This window comes from Palaemon carinicauda, chromosome 17, assembly GCF_036898095.1.
Source record: "Palaemon carinicauda isolate YSFRI2023 chromosome 17, ASM3689809v2, whole genome shotgun sequence".
NCBI lineage: Eukaryota > Metazoa > Arthropoda > Malacostraca > Decapoda > Palaemonidae > Palaemon > Palaemon carinicauda.
In genome coordinates, this window is record NC_090741.1 from 99,822,927 (window position 1) to 99,842,926 (window position 20,000).

Consider the following 20,000-nt stretch of genomic DNA (forward strand, 5'->3'; position numbering starts at 1 on the left):
TATATATATATATATATATATATATATATATATATATATATATATATATATATATATATATATATATATATATACATACATACATATATATATATATATATATATATATATATATATATATATATATATATATATATATACATATATATATATATATACATATATATATATATATATATATATATATATATAGCGAGACATTTGCTATTCATCCTATAGGGGAGATAATTTTCACAGTCGAATCTATCACCTTTACCTTCACACATAGGAACAATAAGCCCTTTGACCGCTTCCTTCAGAACCCTTTCTTCCTCTATACACACTTAAGAAGCCCAAGTCAGCTGTGTGATCCTATATAACCTTTATAAAGCAGCGTCTAACTCGCCCTTTCCACTCTAATAACCTTCATCTCCGCCTCTCTTTTATATTCAAGATTTAAAAGATGTTCAAAATACAGCCTCATCTCTCGAAGGTGTATTCAAGTCTGACAGTATCCATTTGTTTTTATTTCCTCTGATAAAATTAATTTGTTACTTCATTATGTCCTCTGAGTTAGAATATATACAAAATAGGTTATTCTCTGTCATTTTCTGTTACTTAACGTTTTCAATGTATTTTCACCCATGCACAAATATATATATATATATATATATATATATATATATATATATATATATATATATATATATATATATATATATATATATATATATATATATATATGTATATATATTTTATATATAAATATCAAAAGATGTAAGAACCCACTTCATAAAAGGGAGACTCATGAATTAACAAATAAAAAGCAAAAGACATAAAGAACTATAACCCGGATGGGAAATTGTGGAGCTTAAAAGAGAAGAAAAAATAAAAGGGAACAGAATGAGAACGAAAGATTATATCAGAAAAAAACGAGACGAAGAAAAAGAAGCAGCCAGAGCCCTCTATCTTTCCATCGAAGAACCAACGCGGCCCTAATGAGGGTAAACATTGTACATCATTATGTACATTCAGAGGAAGAAATGAAGAACAAATTTACTCTGGAGGGAAGGAGAGATAAGGCAAGAGAGGAAGGTGAAAAAAGAAAGTCTTTTTGAAAGGTAAAGAAAGGAAGGTATAAAAAGAAAGGAAGTGTTTTTTGAAAGGAAGATGGAAAGTGGGCGAACAGGGAGACTGGGATGAAGCCCCATTAGGAAAACAAAGGGAATAATGGAGAGGAATATTCCACAGGGGAAAACAGAGATAAACCTCCGCCCTCTCTCTATCTCTGCACCAAGAATCATGTCAGTGTCAGCTGTATGTATGTATGAATAGCTAGAATATATATAAATAAATACACATACACTCATACAGACACACACACACACACACACACATATATATATATATATATATATATATATATATATATATATATATATATATATATATATATATATATATATATATATATACTGTATATACAACTTGCACACACAAAATCATATATATATTATTATATCACTGTATTATAAATACATATTAAAAGATGATATACATATATATATGTATATATATATACATATATTTATGTATATATAAATATATATATATATATATATATATATATATATATATATATATATATACATATATATATGTATATATGTATATTGTGAAAATATTGCAACCACTCCACACTATCTTGATTATTGTATAGTCTAACCATTCTAAAATCTAGCAATCATAATAAATGAAGAAAAAAGTGGAGTAGAAACTGATGAGGACCAAAAATGCTTTTCGGATTTTCTCAAAATGTGACTTAAGTTTCAAAAAATATAAGCAAATTTTAAATGAGTTCCCTTTTGCTATTTTCTTTTGTCAATTTAATATTTTTTTGCTTTTCTTCAAGTTTGCATTTTATTTTCTTAATTTTTCATCATGTGAAGGTGTACACTTTCATGGCAGCATTTGAAGTTAATCGTGGGATTCTAAGCCTGTTTTATGAGGCTGTATAAAAATATGTATTATCAATGTTATTATTACCTCCACCAACGAAGTTGGAAGGTTATATTTTCGCCCCGGTTTGTGTGTTTGTTTGTGAACACCTTCCTGGTCACAATTTTAATCATAGAGTAATGAAAATTGCAGTGATTAACTGTTATGTAAAAAGCTGGAAGTTATTAAATTTTGGAAGGTCAAGGAAAAGCTGGAAATGATTAACCTTTAGAAGGTCGATGTGAAAAGTCAAGGTCACGGACAAGGAAGATGTCCAATTCATGTAATCAGCCATAAGTTTGGACATCGTTGTCACAAAGGCTTCACACTTGGTTCATATCTGAGAGTACGAAAATTCTTGCCAATTGATATATGTCAAGGTCGAAGGTCAAGGTCGAGTCCAAGGTCATGGTCAAATAAAAGATCAAATTCTAGGCATCATCTATATGGCCACAGTTTTAATCGTAAAGAAATAAAACTTGCAGGGGGTTTTGAGCTATTATGTAAAGAGCTGGAAATGGTTAGATTTTGGAAGGTCAAAGGTCAAGGTCAGAGACAAGCAAAATGTCCATTTCACATAATCAGTCATAAGTTTGGACATCGTTGTCACAGAGAATTGAAACTTGGTTCATAATTGAGTGTATGAAAATCCACGCCATTTATTACTTGTTAAGGTCAAAGTTCAAGGTCGAGGAAAAAATCCAATTCTAGGTTATAGGTCAAGGTCAAAGTTGAGAAATAAGCTGCCGTGGTGGAAGTTTGTGCTCTACTGAGTGCTCCACTTATTATTATTATTATTATTATTATTATTATTATTATTATTATTATTATTATTATTATTATTATTATTATTATTATCAATACTAGAGTAACAGAACTGTCAAAAATAACGTCCAAATAATTTGATAGATAAAGACACACGCACACAAAAAGATTCAACCCTTTACACCACCTCCTCATTTCCAATACAATCTGCTGGTTCGGCCATTCATGGGAGAGTGTCGTTTCCCACCATACATCCCGGGGTACCCTCTCTCACCAGGGAATGAATACTCCCTCCCTACTCTGAGCGTGACAGGTTTATATATATACATATATATATATATATATATATATATATTTATATATATATATATATATATATATATATATATATATATATATATATATATATATATACTTACATACACACATGTATATATATATATATATATATATATATATATATATATATATATATATATATATATATATATACATACAGCCAGACACCTACCCTTTATTAGATAGAGGATATTATTATTCAAAACATGTAAACAATCACATATAAAACTCCAACCCCAAGAATGAAAACGCAAATAAATCCAAAACAATAGTAAAACTACAGAAACATCAAGGATGAAAGAACGAGGAGATAAACGCATGTGTGCATGAAGTCCTTTCATTAGCAATCATCAACAGACCTTTGAAATGAAAGACTCAATTTTCACACGAACTCTTCAATGTTTTCCAGTTGCTAATCCTATATAGACAGAGTAATCCTCTTATGCCAACAGTAGGATTGATTTCATAAAAAGGTTTCCATTTTATCTGCTTTGCGAGCAATTTTCCTGATTTGCATATTTACCGAGAGAGAGAGAGAGAGAGAGAGAGAGAGAGAGAGAGAGAGAGAGAGAGAGAGAGAGAGAGATGATTATATGATATATTTCAACATATTTTTCACAATATGATGGATATAATGAAAGAAAGTTGAACAGAAAGAAGTTAGATGAACACAAAAATGAGAGAGAGAGAGAGAGAGAGAGAGAGAGAGAGAGAGAGAGAGAGAGAGAGAGAGAGAGAGAGAGAGAGAGAGAGAGAGAGAGTTTTCATCCTGTCTTCATCATTCTTCAAAACCTGACACTTTGCTGAATCAATGTGACGAGCCGAGAGAGGGTTGTGAACTCAAAGGCAGGATGCAATCAACTGAGTTATATTGTTATAGAACACACTCCTTTATATACAAAACCTCAAGGCAACAGGCCATAACAAGTTAACAAGACAGACAATGTTACAGAGGAAACAGCAGACATGAATTTTCATGTTCGTTTAGTGCGAGGGAAGAGCGAAGATACAAGCATAATATATGCAAAAGGAATTATGTACAATTTTGTGACACACGGTTGGTACACAACAGTTGTCGTATTTCATCTTCTATTTACAACATTAAACATGACGTATATTCAACAACACCATTATTCTTTCTTTTCTTCTCTTCTAAGAAAGAACAGCAGCCAGGATTACAGTTAATCCATTTCTTTATATCTTATTTTCCTTATTGTTTCTTCCCTTATATCTATTTTCCCAACTTTCAAAACAAACATGAGACAAGAAAAAAGTCTTTCAAAGGCTTATGCACTCTTAAAAGTTTTATGACTGAGTTTATTATTTTTTTTTTTTTTAAGTTATCAAATCTTCATTAATCTTCGCGCTAAATTGTATAAATGTTCAATCATTGAGGTTATAATGCCTAATAATTAACAATCATCCATTCATTCATTCTTAAACGGGCCAAAAGAATGTTGAACATTGCCAAAAAAGTCAAAACAGAACCTTTTAGTTGTTTACAGAAATTATGACACAAACTTGAATGTTTAACTTTCAGTTTGAGAGCAAAGTAAAAATATGAAAGTGAGTGTATAAGTTAGAGTAATTGAAAAAAAAGAACAATCATGCGGCCCAATAATGGAAACAAATAAAAAGTAAAAGAATACTTTTGTGAATCTCAATCTGAGCCTGGCTAGGTTAGCAGAACAGAAAAGGGTGGCTGCGCTAGGTGATCTGAATGTAAAAAGAAGCATTAAGGCGAGAGCCGAGTCAATGCCTCTGATGAGGATATCTGCATTTCCTTGACCTCTGCAACCCACTAAGTGTCTTACCGTAACGATATTCTATCGTCTGTTACAAGTTACAGCAATATTCACAGCAGTGGCCAATGAAAGTTTCGCGATAAAGGATGAAAGGCGGATATTGTAACAAGGAGAGGATAAGTCTTGGATGACGGTGATGAAATGAGAGAGAGAGAGAGAGAGAGAGAGAGAGAGAGAGAGAGAGAGAGAGAGAGAGAGAGAGAGAGAGAGTTTATACCGATATTAAGAATATATAATAATTTTTGTTAATTTTATTCAATGGTATTTATCTGAAACACACACACATCTATATATATATATACATATATATATATATATATATATATATATATATATATATATATATATGTATGTATGTATATATATGTATATGTATATATTATATATGTATAAATATATATATATATATATATATATATATATATATATATATATATATATATATATATATATATATATATATATATACGAGTGAGGGGTAATATATATGTAATTATATGTATATATATATATATATATGCGTGTGAGAGATAATATATATATACTGTATATATATATATATATATATATATATATATATATATATATATATATATACTGTATATATATATATATATATATATATATATATATATATATATATATATATATATATATATATATATATATACATACATATATATATATATATATATATATATATATATATATATATATATATATATATATATATATATATATGTATATATATTTATATATATATATATATATATATATATATATATATATATATATATATATATATATATATATATATATATATATATGTGTGTGTGTGTGTGTGTGTGTGTGTGTGTGTATGTATGCATGTATATATATATACATAAAAATAATATAAAGATGTTCTAAAAACTTAAAATTGAAATCCATTTCTATGTAACTGATGGATCAACAACACAAATATCCACTTGCTTTTCATAAACATTGAAATGTTTATTCACTGAATAATCCAGTTTTCAGACGTGAAAGAATCAGCGAATGTAAACATTGGTCCTGATAAACGTTTTAGGATTGTTTACTTCTTCTCCATTAGTAAACAAAACCTTTATTTCCTCATTCCCCTTTTGATAATGCAGCTTGCATTATGCTTTTGCTGAGACTGTATCAAATCTATTTCAATTCCCCTTTTATAAAGAGGTCGTAAAGAAAGAGAATTAAAGAGGCATCAGGGAAAGAGAAATAAAGAGGTCGCACATCGAGAGGAAGAAATGTCTGCAAGAAATCCCTTGGGAGAGTAAGAGCCCCTTTATTGGAAAGTGCATGAGGGTGAGAGCAGCACTACATGCAAATGCTCTCTCTCTCTCTCTCTCTCTCTCTCTCTCTCTCTCTCTCTCTCTCTCTCTCTCTCTCTCTCTCTCTCTCTCTCTCTCTGCCGCATCCTAGATTGGTTTTGCTTTGAAGGACTTGGACTGTTGCCAGGCGCTGCTGTATTTATCAATTCCCAAAGCAAGGATGGTGCACAAGGCAGAAGAAGAATGCTAGACAAAGAATAGGAAGGAGGGTCAGCATCACTAAGAGAGAGAGAGAGAGAGAGAGAGAGAGAGAGAGAGAGAGAGAGAGAGAGAGAGAGAGAGAGAGAGAGCTTTCAGAAATTAATCACTAAAGGGAAAACTGAAATTTACAAGAAAATAGGTCACAACAGAATCTGAAAGGCAAAGGACTAGTTTTCTGAGGAATAATATTGAATAAAAGGGAAATGCTTTCCAGGAAGAGACTAAATATTCGGGAGGGTTCATTGAGTGTCTAAGAAAATCACTTTAAAAATTGATTTTAAAGTAAACCAGAAAATACTACGAAATATTTTTTAGACAAAGCTGAAATTTTTCGAGGAAAATCTATTGAAAATCGGGGAGATTTTTTTTTTCCACAGAGAAGTAAAAAGTTTTCCAATAATTTTAAATGATAGGGATAGATGATAAAAAAAAAAGGTAAAGGCAGGAAAAATTATGAACTGGGGCAAGAAAATAACAAAAACCCTTTACTTGATATATATTGCGAATCAGTTTGTAGCAAAAAATATAACATCGCCGTATGTATTTGGTAAATTCACCAAGAAGGCCTGTTGGTACTTCATGACAGTGTTTGTGTACAAACTGTAATTGGTCACATAAAAATCGTCAAAACATATGATTTTGTTGTTGCTACAATCTGCTGACAGATGCCAGGAAATCGCATCGATATTACTAAATGGATAATATAGCCTGGTATGAAAGAGGACATTTCTAGCAATGAAAAAAGAAATATTTAGTAAATATTTTAGAACCAGAATTAAAATTCAGAAAAAAGAAAAATTCAAGTCACATACGCGATGCTCTACGAAAACAGAGTAAAATGTTAAAAGGTGTAAGGAAAAAGAGTGAACAATATTTTAAGGAAAGATCAAGAAAATGAATGGAGAGAAATTCCTAGAAAGATCAATGTAGCCTGCTTTTTTCTGGAGGGTCGGGGAGGAATCCATTCATATGACAGAAAACATAAACTAACCCTCGGTTATGTAACTCCAGGAATTTTTGAAAGGTCTTTTAAAAGAAGATGCATATTGTTTGTGAGTCCTTCGGGTATGAATACTAGGCATACCTGAGTCCATCCCTTCCATACTAGAGACATGCTGTCTATCAACCCCACTAGAGGATCCTCGTATGGGGCTACATATCGAGGTAGTTTCTTGAAGACGCTCGTGATGAAGAGGTCGATCTCCAGTTCCGGGACTTGTTCCCATCTGGGAGGGAATAGTTCTGCATCCATGGACCATTCCAACTCTATCAGCTTTAATCGAAATAGAGCATCCACTGTCACATTGTGGATCAATTGTATATGAACTGCTGACAGGTGACATCCCTTTAAGAAAGGGATGGTTAACTTCACCCAGACTGTATGAGACATTCTTTAGCATTATCGATTGTGACGTCTCATTATCACTTCGGTGTCCCAGATCAGTCCTAGGAAGTCTGATCTGTGTGGAGGGAGCTTCCCCACTCATGATAGGACCAGCAGAGTCTTGGAACTTTCGCACTTTAACTTTTGTTAGAGAAGCGATTAAAGAGGGACCAATATCGGTCTTTTTTTATCTCTTCAAGCGTTTGATGCGTATTTTCTCCAGGCTCTTAACGCATCTTTCCACTGTGCTCTTAGCACTAGGTCTGTCACTATTATGAACTGGGGAGAGTTTAGCGCTTCTCCCTGTTGGCGTCCTGGAAATCTGACTGATTACCTGAGTCTCTTGACAGACCTCACGATCTCCTTTTATATTCCCAAGGGAAAGGAGAGTTGATGTGACCACAGGCTTCAATGGTTTTTCAGCCATTGAATCCCTTGAGCTGGAGAGAGTCGAGACTTCTAGAAGCTTATTTTACATCCGTGATGTCCAGGGAACAGGGTCATTTCTTTGGATGCACATAGACCAGCCACTTCGGGTGCTGCCCACCCCAGCCTCTCGTCCAGGTACATTGATGCCTGAACCATTTCTAGGCTTGGTTTTAACGTGACTAAGTCTGCTAATCTTATGAAGATATTTAGGACTGTGTCTAGTCCGACACGTGTCTTTCCTAGGATGTATGTTACTATCTGTAACTTGAATTCTAGATAGGAGGGAAGGGGGTGATTGACTGGAAGTTGCCACAGTACACCTTTCAGCTCTGATAAGACTACGAACACCCCTTTTTGGAACAAGGTCCATATGTTCGGATGGATCAACATTCTGAACTTGCTGTTTTCTATGAACTTGTTAAGTGGCGACAAGTTCAGAATGACACAGAGATTTCTTGAGTCCTTATCGTGAACACAAAACAGCCTTCCCTGGAACTCGATGGACTATAGTTTTCTTATCACCTATATGCTCTAGAGCTCTCAGGTATATTCCTCCAGGAGGGTTTTGGAATTTAGGAGAAGGTAAGGAAATGATGGTGGAGACATTTCTGTTTCCCATCAAAGTCTCATCTTGAATAGGCTTTGGACCCAAGGATCAAAGGTCTAACAATCCTGAAGGAACGTTCCTCCTAGCAGAAGCATCTTCATGCTTCGAATAGTCAGTAGGTTTAAACTTTTGACCACCTGCCTGTGGCACCATGGTCACTGGAATAGTGGGATGTTGTTGAGCAGCCCGGATATTTCCAGCATTTCCCGTCTTCTTTTTAGCTTGGGGACCCACAACCATGGAAGATTTTCTCTTTGAAAGGATGCACCACTTTTGGAGAAGACTTATGTTCTCCATGGTGGCACTCTTAATCCCTTTCCTAACTACCTCGTGTGGGAAGAGGTCTTTACCCCAGATGTTGGAAGATATTAGCTTCCTTGTTTCATGTTGCCCTGTTGCAGCAGCGAACACAAACTCTCTACATGCTCTCCTAGCCTTCATAAAGGCGTGAAGGTCCTTCACTAAGGTAGCCATATGCATTTTGGCTAGGACCATTAGCATGTCTGGTGGTATTTTGGTAGGTTGAACACAATTCTTTGTAGTTTTGTAGAGTAAGGGAGGCTGCAAGTCTCCCCTTTGTCTCTTGTTCATTATACAAGAGCAACTCAGATAGTTTAGAGAGACATTCATTAAATTGTTGACTGGTGACATCTGCATCTAATCTTCCTACTGAAAAGGTTGAATGGACTTTCTTCCAGTCCTTTTCCTGTCTGGGAAAAGCTGGTGACAGAGGCTAGCACTCCTCGAGTGCAGGATATGGCTTACCAGCCTCCACTGCTTTGGTAACAGATGCAAATGCCTTCCCCATAAAGGGAAATGAGATTGATGCAGTAAGAATGCCTTCGACTCTGAATAACCCGCCTTTTTCAGGCTACCCGACAGGATAGCCTGAGCCTTATCATGGTCGAGAATCATGACCTCCTTTGATTCCGTTCCTTTTCTTGACTTTAGTTCACACCTCAGTCATACAAAACAATTAGGGAAAGCATCAAAGCTTGCCCAAAATTGAATTTTGTCCAAATGAACAGCACCCATTTTCTCTGAGATGTAGAGTTTGCCATTTAAAATCGGCATCAGCTCCGCAAACCTCCAGGGATTGGTTTTGGAGGATGTTGGTAGGTCTTGATCCATGGGTTGTTTGAATGACCCTTGGGAAGCGACAAGAGAAGCTTTGCGAGGCTCTATCTTGCGTTTTACTCCCTGCTTTTCGTTTTGTTTACGAAAGCTCTCTATTTGATTATTCAGTTGGATACATAATTGTTCCATTCTATCTAATAGAGAGGTAGAAGATGAAGATGTTGACGTCAATGGCTCTAGAGGCGGCATAGGCGGAGGAAATTCCGACACGACATTTTCCTCTTCTACCCTGGGGCACTTTTTGCCCTCCTTCCCAAAGGCTATATGGCCGTCAGGGGATGTAGTAGGTGCCTGAGGCACCACTATTTCCTTACTTGCTTTCGGAAATAGTAGCTTACTCATCCTATCATCAGGTAGGTAAGGTCCCAGAGAGATTTTCTGGAAGCCTCTCACCCAGCTGCGTAATTTGCATTGAGCTGCATCCCTAGTCTCTGTAGACTTGGGATTCTTGAAACCTTCGGACATTAATGTCCGACATATATTGCAAACCTGCGGGTTCCAATAATGTAGGGATCCAGACATAATATTGTAGGCGGCATGAAACCTGTAACTATTATGACCGTAAAAATACTTACTCTTGGCCTTGCAGAAGACTGCAGCACAAGGTATCTGGTTTTCCTCCTGTAAAGAAAGGAAAACCGAATGAGTATACAAAGGATTATCTCCCTAATAATCAACATGCAAATGTCATCTATGACAGAATAGCTTAGGATAGTAAGCTATAGAGGGATAGTAGGAGACACATACTTGTGTACCCCCTGCAAGAAAATGCTGTTACCTCCCCTCGGTATTAAGTATATGGAGATTCCTCTATCAAGGAACTCCAAGTAGAAGGGCTCTTACTCCTAGGGGTAGAGAAGTACTAATTCACTGTCCCTCTTATTGTTAATACTGTGGGGTCTGGATGACTGAGTCTCAATCAGAATATTGAAGAAATATCATTCTTCCAATATAGGAGCGGTACCAGCAGAATGCTCGCAAAAGGGTACCCAAGGTTTGTTAGAAATTACTACTGTATAATGGTACTGTAATTTTCTATTTGCAGTAAGTCTATATTGCAAATTACTGGTTACTAAACAATCATGTATTCTAGTTCAGTCAGTATGCTGCCTTTGTAGCAGCATTTGACAGTACGGTCCAGCTGACCTGACGCCGGCAGGACTAGGGAAAATAAAGACATATATTTGTGTATCCCACTCAGCCTATTTGCCGTAGCCTTCCTTACAATATTAAATTATAGGGTTTCCTGATCAGGGAGACTCAAAGATAAAGGTTCTACCCTGTAAGGGTTAGAAGTGTATCACCCCTGCCTTGAAGATATTTAATATTGTAGGGTAATCCGAATTCTGATTTTTAAACAGGATATTGAAGAAATTATATTCATTCAATATGGAACTGGGTTCAGCAAATGCCTGTGTAGGGATATCCAAGATATATTGGAAATAACAACTAGTATAAAATATATAGTAGTTTTCTATATACAGTATATTCTATACTGCAGATATACTGGCTACCTGTATAACATATACTGTAGTTCAGCCGGTATGTTGCCGGCATAGTTAGGTCTTGCCAGCATATCCAGTATGCTAACTAGTGAGAGAGAGATAGCATAGAGTAAAGGCTAATCCTTACTGTGTATGTATACAGTAATTAAGGATGTAAAACTCTAATTTTACTGCCTTTCTCCAGAAAGAAGGTTCTAATGGAAGGGGAGATTGTACCATTCAGGTTTCCATCTAGCTACAGTACTATTGCTGGCAAGGTGCCGCTAATACACTGCCGGCAGGTTAGCCTCCGCCAGTATCAGTAGAGTCGGCATGCTGCCATCTGAGTCAGCACTTATATGTGCAGGCCTGGCCTGTGGTATTCTGGCAACAGAACCTGTAGTTAGCAGTCCAAGGGAGAACTGAAGAACCTTAGGGACAGAAGGGACTTCCCACTCACAGCCATCATGGATGCCGGCAGCCGCCAGCTACTGGCAGCCATCTTGGCTACCGGCAGTCGTCAGCTACTGGCAGAGACCATAGTTGCCGACAGATGATGTGGCTGCCAGCAGTATGCATTGCCGCCAGCCACCATCATGCCCGCCGGCAGTTGAAAGCCATATGGTTACTGACATTCAACAAGGCTGCTGACAGTTGTCAGGGCTTCCTGCAGCTAGCATAGCTACCGGCAGCCAGACAGAGGACTTAGAGAGGGAGTCTGGCTGGCTCCGGCAACCCACCGGCAACGGTAAGGTTGCAGGATGACGGCCCAATGAAAGACAATGGCTCGGCTATCAAAAGTGGACAGAGGGGTAGGGAACAGGTCCTGTATAACGTGTGGAAGGAACTGGCAAAATTGTCAGTCCTACCATCTCTTAAAAGAATCTGTTTCAGTATCGGCAGAATCTTAGGTGACAGGAGAGTCTCAGATCTCCAACCTAGAGATTACCAATACAGTTAAGGGGATGGCGGCATTGCCACCTCCTCTCAACAAGGGAGAAACAGAGTTCCAGTGCCGCGCCATCCTAGACAAAAGAAGAATACTACTATTCAGCCTAGGGGACTGCGGCACAGGACTAGTCTTCTAGTTGCAAGGAGATGGTATCCTACCACTACTTCAAGAGCGATTAGGGAGGGCTAGCCTCTAATGCCGGCAACCTAGCCGGCAGCCTAGCCGGCAGGGGAATGATGGTATCCTACAACCCATTCACCTTACTGACAGGTCGCCGACATAAGACTAAATACTCTGAGATTCTGACTGAATCCCAAAACCTACTGGTATACCACAACCAGCGGTTAAGGGAAGAGACAGGAAAAAACCCTAGGCTAGTTATGTCTGAATAAAATTCATGGCACAGCCATTAGAGTCGTAGCCTGAAGCTACACTCAGAGGGAAAAAGAGATTACCCTTGAATCTCCATAGAGACGTCTAATGTTTCATATAATTCTAGGAGGTATCAGTCTCCACTTGAATTGAAAAAAAAAAAAAATACACGAGGGTAACCGGGGAAATGTCTGAACGTATAATAAAACGCCTAGGTTAGGTTACCTAGGCTAGTCGAGATCTCGGTTACCTAAATCATCAAAACTCTAACTATACGATCGACATGGAAAAGGAAAATTATGTATATTATCAATATCTTTACAAGTATAATTGCCTAAATAGCTAAAAAATTTAAATAAATAATTAATGTTATTTAAAACTGGTAAGTCGTTCTACTAACTAAATAACACATGACGAACAAACAACGGTGCCCATGGCGCCTCCAGTAACAGGCCTAGCTCTTAGGCACAATAAATTACTCTAATTTCATTGTGAAACAGGACCTAAGATATACTCATTGTAAAGACCCGATACTCAACTTTCCAGAGGCGGAAGAAGATGGAGAAATCATAATTATAATTCTTGCAAAACGATAAAAAAAGTTAGATCAGCAGGGAATACCACCGAGTAAAATCCCTACAAAATAAGGAATGTCTGCCATCGTGGAGAGGGTGCTGTTGTCATACTCAATAGTAGTACGAGAACGAGGGTAACCTTGATACGGCTCCCCTTCTATTCTGCCACACATCCTCGAAGCGTAAATGCTATTAGGGGTGCAGATTGCTATGTGGCGTGTCAAGAATATGTCCTCTGATATTATGCGATATCCTTGAGAGAAAATTTAAGGATATTCGCGCCAGGTGTTAGAATTCTGGATACCTAAAGGTAAAATTCTATGGGAATATCACTGTAGTACATATATCCCTTAGGAAGCTACTTTAAGGAACTTCCATTAGGACGACATGGCTTAAGTCCAAAAATACTTGTGTTCGACGATCCTTTTTCATATAGCGAAATAGAAAATGCAAAGAGGTCACTAAAAAAAGATATGAGTTATTAAAGAATATGCCCAGGAGTATTAAAAGTTTCACCAGCTTCCTGGCTTATGTTTTGCTAAATTTGTTTAATGTCATCATCACTCAATTAAGTTACCTTGCTAATTGGTGCTATAATAAGCTGTTTGTCCTATTCAAAAGTGGTGATAGAATGTTTTGTAACAATTATAGAGGTATTAGTATCATGGAAACATTTGCAAAGATGTATGATATTCCAATATTATATATATATATTATTGTTATGGCTATATATATATATATATATATATATATATATATATATATATATATATATATATATATATATATATATATATATATATATATATATATAAATAGATAGATAGATAGATAGATAGATAAACGTCAGGCAGGTGCACAAAATGGAAGGAATTGCTTGGAACTGATATGTTCTCTGAGAATCTTATGTGATTATGCTCTATGTAAAAAAGTTAAGCTTTTAGTTCTACTTATTGATTACAGTAAGGCATATGACAAGATGCCCAGGCGTAGGCTGATAGAGGTTTTGAAGGTACGCCAAAGCAAGACAAGGTATGCACGAGTCAGGAAAAATACAAGCATAAATCTTTGTTTATTAAAAGCAGGTATCCCTCTCCTTAGTCACATAATCCTCAAGCAGAGAGTTAATTTTCTAAGGTTCAAAGCCAATGTAAACGACCTTGAACAACCCTTTATATTCATTCATAAATTATGTAAAGGGAATAACACCAATGTATTAAGATACATGTTGTGGCCAGATTGGTAACGACTCTGTCTGGTGTTTGCCAGACGGGGGTTCGAGTCCCGCTCAGACTCGTTAGTGCCGTTAGTGTCTGCAACCTTACCATCCTTGTGAGCTAAGGTTGGGGGGTTTGAGGAAACCTATAGGTCTATCTGCTGAGTCATCAGCAGCCACTGTCTGGCCTTCCTGGTCTTAGCTTGGGTGGAGAGGAGGCTTGGGCGCTGATCATATAATATATGGTCAGTCTCTAGGGCAATGTCCTGATTGCTAGGGCAATGTCACTGTCCCTTGCCTCTGCCATTCATGAGGGACCTTTAAACCTTTAAACCCCACATCAAGTCTAATCCATCTGTTGATATAGCTAATCTTATAAGTGTACTAAATTTAACACTTATGCAAATGAACTACACTGACAATGACGTAACACCCTGTATATGAAAGTAATTTGTTTATTCCTGATTTTCTGCGAGAGTCCTTTAGTCACCTTAAACTAATGTCCCACAATCTAAGATTGATTGATTGATTTAAATTTTTAGGGATCTAAGAATGAAGACAGGTCGCTGGAGCTGAATACCCCGTGGAGCACCGGTTGCCCGTTGTAACAATATTAGTATCCAATCAGAAAGACACGTGTTAATAGAATGCAACCTGACTAACGATATTAGATTAAGATACCCTATGTAACTATAAAAGAGATTACTCTAGTGCCATATGTGGATGAGATCATGATGAGAGGTAGATGGAGATGGTTTGGACATGCTCTTCGCACTCCTAAAGAGAGATTAGTTCACCAAAAGTTCAGCTGAGCTCCTCAAGGCACTAGAAGAGTTGGAAGACCCAGGCCTACAATGGTGAGGACTATGAAGCGTGAAGTAGATGATGATGCATGGAGAAGTGTTGAATTAAAAGCTCAAGATGAAGACAACTGACGAAATCTAACCTAGGCCCTTTGCGTCAATAGACGTAGGAGGAGATAATGATGATGATGATGTTAAATTTCAGAGACACCAGCAGCTTGCCCGGTGAAAATACTCATATATATCCATTATGTAAATATGTTCATGAAGTATTAAGATTCTATTTATGAAAGGATTATCCCAGGGTCTTAAGATTTTAATCCTATTATGCTAAAAGTAATTTAGTTGTAATGCAATTGACCCATATTTCATTTCATTTATGATTCTGAATTAATATTTTATCTTTGACATTACTGGGAATTGTTAGATCAAATTACGAAAGTGAGATTTTAAGCATGATTTTCTATTGCGTGATTTTAATATGATTTAAATATGTCACCTTTTCAAATGGAGCATATAATTATTATTATTCTGGTAAATTCCTTTATGTCATGAATTAAATATTGTTTTATATAATGGTTAGATTTTGAATATCAGCTGTATGTTGGACAAAATATTTATATATTAGTCTTGTGTACCGATGTATGATTTGTATGTTATTTTGTCAAAATTTAATCTAATCTAGGCCTACCCTATCTGGTTCTTTACTCGCTGCACAGTAAGGGTGTGAGACGGTGCACTTACTCAGAGCGTGATGTGCTGGGAATCGCTGTGTCCAACTGTAAAATATTATTATTTTATATTATGAGTTTTAGGTAATTTTAGCTGTTATATTTCGGTATTTTTGTAATTTCATTTGGTATCTTCCAGTGAGTTATTCGGTAATTCTTTACTTTGACCTGTTATTCCGTAGTATTAATTTGCGTTTGTAATTATGTAGTTTACCAGTTCCCGAGCGATAGACATATTTTTAATTTTTGTTGTGTTACTTTGTATTTTGATAATTCTTGATATGCTTTTTGTTAATTCGTTAGTTTCATTATGTTATTTGGTATTCTGATTATTTCCAATCTTTTTTTTATATCCTGGGGGTTTCCATTTAATTTCAGTATCCAGGGAGATTTAGTAATTTTCATATCACGGTTCTACTCCTTTGAAAAAAAAAAGACTCTACCTTTTGAAAAGAAAACTGACGATGTAAAGACACAATTCTTTTACAACTTTTCTTGTGGTTGCTTTGTAAAATTCTCTATCCGGTGTTTGCTAGCTTGCGTGTTTTTCTTTAATACAGTATAGGCCAAAAAATCATAAAATGCGTTTAAAATAAAGTATAAAGAAAAAGTACGAGAATTTTTGAAAATTTACTTAAAAATCAATACAATTTGCTTTATTTGCAATTCACTTCTTTAGGTGATACATCAATTTCATTTTTAATATTCTTTTATTTTCGAAATAAAATATTTCTCATTATCAGTATAATCATATTCCTTCCAATGCAAAATACAAGGTAAGTCTGTTGTATTGGATGACCAATTATATTTAAAATAAGCATTCCTAGAAGGAACATACAAACACCGTTTATATTTTTCACTTATCAAAATGTAAAAACTCATTTTTGGACAGACTACAAGTATTGGTGGTTGGTAGGTTTACGTTACACCAGTTTCATACCAAAGGGCAAATAGGGTGGTAAGGTATTCAGGGGAATTTGACTAATGGTGGTATTGGCCCAACTAGTCGCAATGTGTTCGTGCTGTTCTATTTCTTCTCTGGAAATTTAACTTATCGGAAGAACTATTGTTTTCTTTGTATGTTATTATAGAAGGGGCAGATAGAAAGATTTATTTGTAGAAATTATAGAAGGGAAAGCTGGAAGAATGTATTTATAGAAAATATAGAGGGGAAAAATAGGACGATATATATGTAGGAATTATAGATGGAAAAGATAGGAGGATATAATTATAGAAATTATAGAAGGGAGATATAGAAGGACATATTTATAGGAATTATAAAAGGAAAGGATAGAAGATTATATTTGTAGAAATTATTGAAAGGAAAAATGGAATGCTATATTTATAAAGATTTGAGTAATAAATACTTCCTACACAATAAACCTCTCACATTAACTAGATTTTAATCTTAATTCTGCCAAAAAACACGAAAGAAAAAAAAATCTAGTAAGTAAAACCACAACAAATTGTAAAAATTATTTTCAATATTATTTTTCTATTTATTAGATCAAACGAAATTGGAAAATACAATCATCATTACCTTCTTAAGAGAACAGACAAGGGGTATGAGCTTAAAGAGTAGCCTTTACTCCGAAGTACACAGCGCACTGGAAAACACCTGCGGGGGACAATGCTCTTAGAAGGTCAGGAGGTCGAAAACAAAGGGAAACAGAGATTTAACGAGGCTCGAATCTCTACTGTCGATGAGGCAAGAATTCAAGTGGAAAATAAAAGGGCCGACAGGTTGCTTTAGTGTCAGAATTAGTTAGGGTCATTATTTTGGTATTAGGACTTTATTACTTGTGATAATTCTGTTTTGGCGAGTATGAAAAAGATAGGTTTTGAGGGGAGTGGCCAAAATTCATTCTCTCTCTCTCTCACTCTCTCTCTCTCTCTCTCTCTCTCTCTCTCTCTCTCTCTCTCTCTCTCTCTCTCTCTCTCTCTCTTTCCACACACATATATATGTATTTATGTACACATTTATAGTACAGTATACACTATATATATATATATATATATATATATATATATATATATATATATATATATATATATATATATACACAAATCATATCATATATTCTATATAAATAACAACAATACCAAATGCAGCCGTTTCTAGGCCACTGCGGGACAAAGACCTCAGACATATCCTTATCTGTGTCTAGGGTTTTGCCATTTCATCACCACGTTAGCTATTGCGGATTGGTGATGTTTGGAGACATCTGGCCTGTATGCTCACAACAAACTAACCTAGTATGGATGACCCTAACAAGCACAACTTTGCTGATGATATCAATGCAAAAACTCTTTCACCAAGTTAAGGTATCCCCACTCAGAAAGGGATATATATATATATATATATATATATATATATATATATATATATATATATATATATACATATATATATATATATATATATATATATATATATATATATATATATATATATATATATATATTATATATATATATATATATATATATATATATATGTATATATATATATATATATATATATATATATATATATATATATATATATACACATATATATGTATATATATATATATATATATATATATATATATATATATATATATATATATATATATATATATATATGTATATATATATATATATATATATATATATATATATATATATATATATATATATATATATACACATATATATGTATATATATATATATATATATATATATATATATATATATATATATGTATATATATATATATATATATATATATATATATGTGTGTGTATATATAATATTCATATATATATATATATATATATATATATATATATATATATATATATATATATATATATATATATATATATATATATATATATGAACATATATCACAAGCACACGTGATTTTAATTAATGTAAATATCACCCACGAATGGCATTTAATACCGAATTCTATCTTGGGAATATATATCCACTTGGAATTCATTTTATGGTAACAGCTTCTGGCCGGCTGTTACCCTAAAATGAATTCCAAGTGGATATATATTCCCAAGATAGGATTCGGTATTAAATGCCATTCGTGGGTGATATTTACATTAATTAAAATCACGTGTGCTTGTGATATATGTTCATTAAAATAACCACGTGTTGCAAACTCACGATTCAGCTATCATGGTGGAGATGGGTTTATTTCAAGTCTATGAACAGATTCCCGAATTCGACAGGAATATGTAGGGGGACTTGTCATAAACTTTTAGTCTCTCTTGATAGCTCAGTCGGTAGGGTCCCTGCCAGCATGGTTTCCAGCCGTACAGGTGGTGGTTCGAATCCCCACCCGGCCAGAAGCTGTTACCATAAAATGAATTCCAAGTGGATATATATTCCCAAGATAGAATTCGGTATTAAATGCCATTCGTGGGTGATATTTACATATATATATATATATATATATATATATATATATATATATATATATATATATATATATATATATATATATATATATATATATATATATATACATATACACACAAATATATATATATATATATATATATATATATATATATATATATATATATAATATATATATATATATATATATATATATATATATATATATATATATATATGCGTGTATGTTCTTCTGTGCTTATGTGTCCTAATCAATTATTCATATTCACTCAATGGTTGGCCTTGATATCATAAATAGTTAAATCAAAGCAAACATTTCAAATAAGTACTCAAACGGTACCTACTATCCACAACGTTTATCTAATGGCGATAATATATTTATCTATCTATACTGATTAATAGCTCATCAGATTTTTTGAGATCTTTAATGCTGGAAAAATGTATACCTTTCGA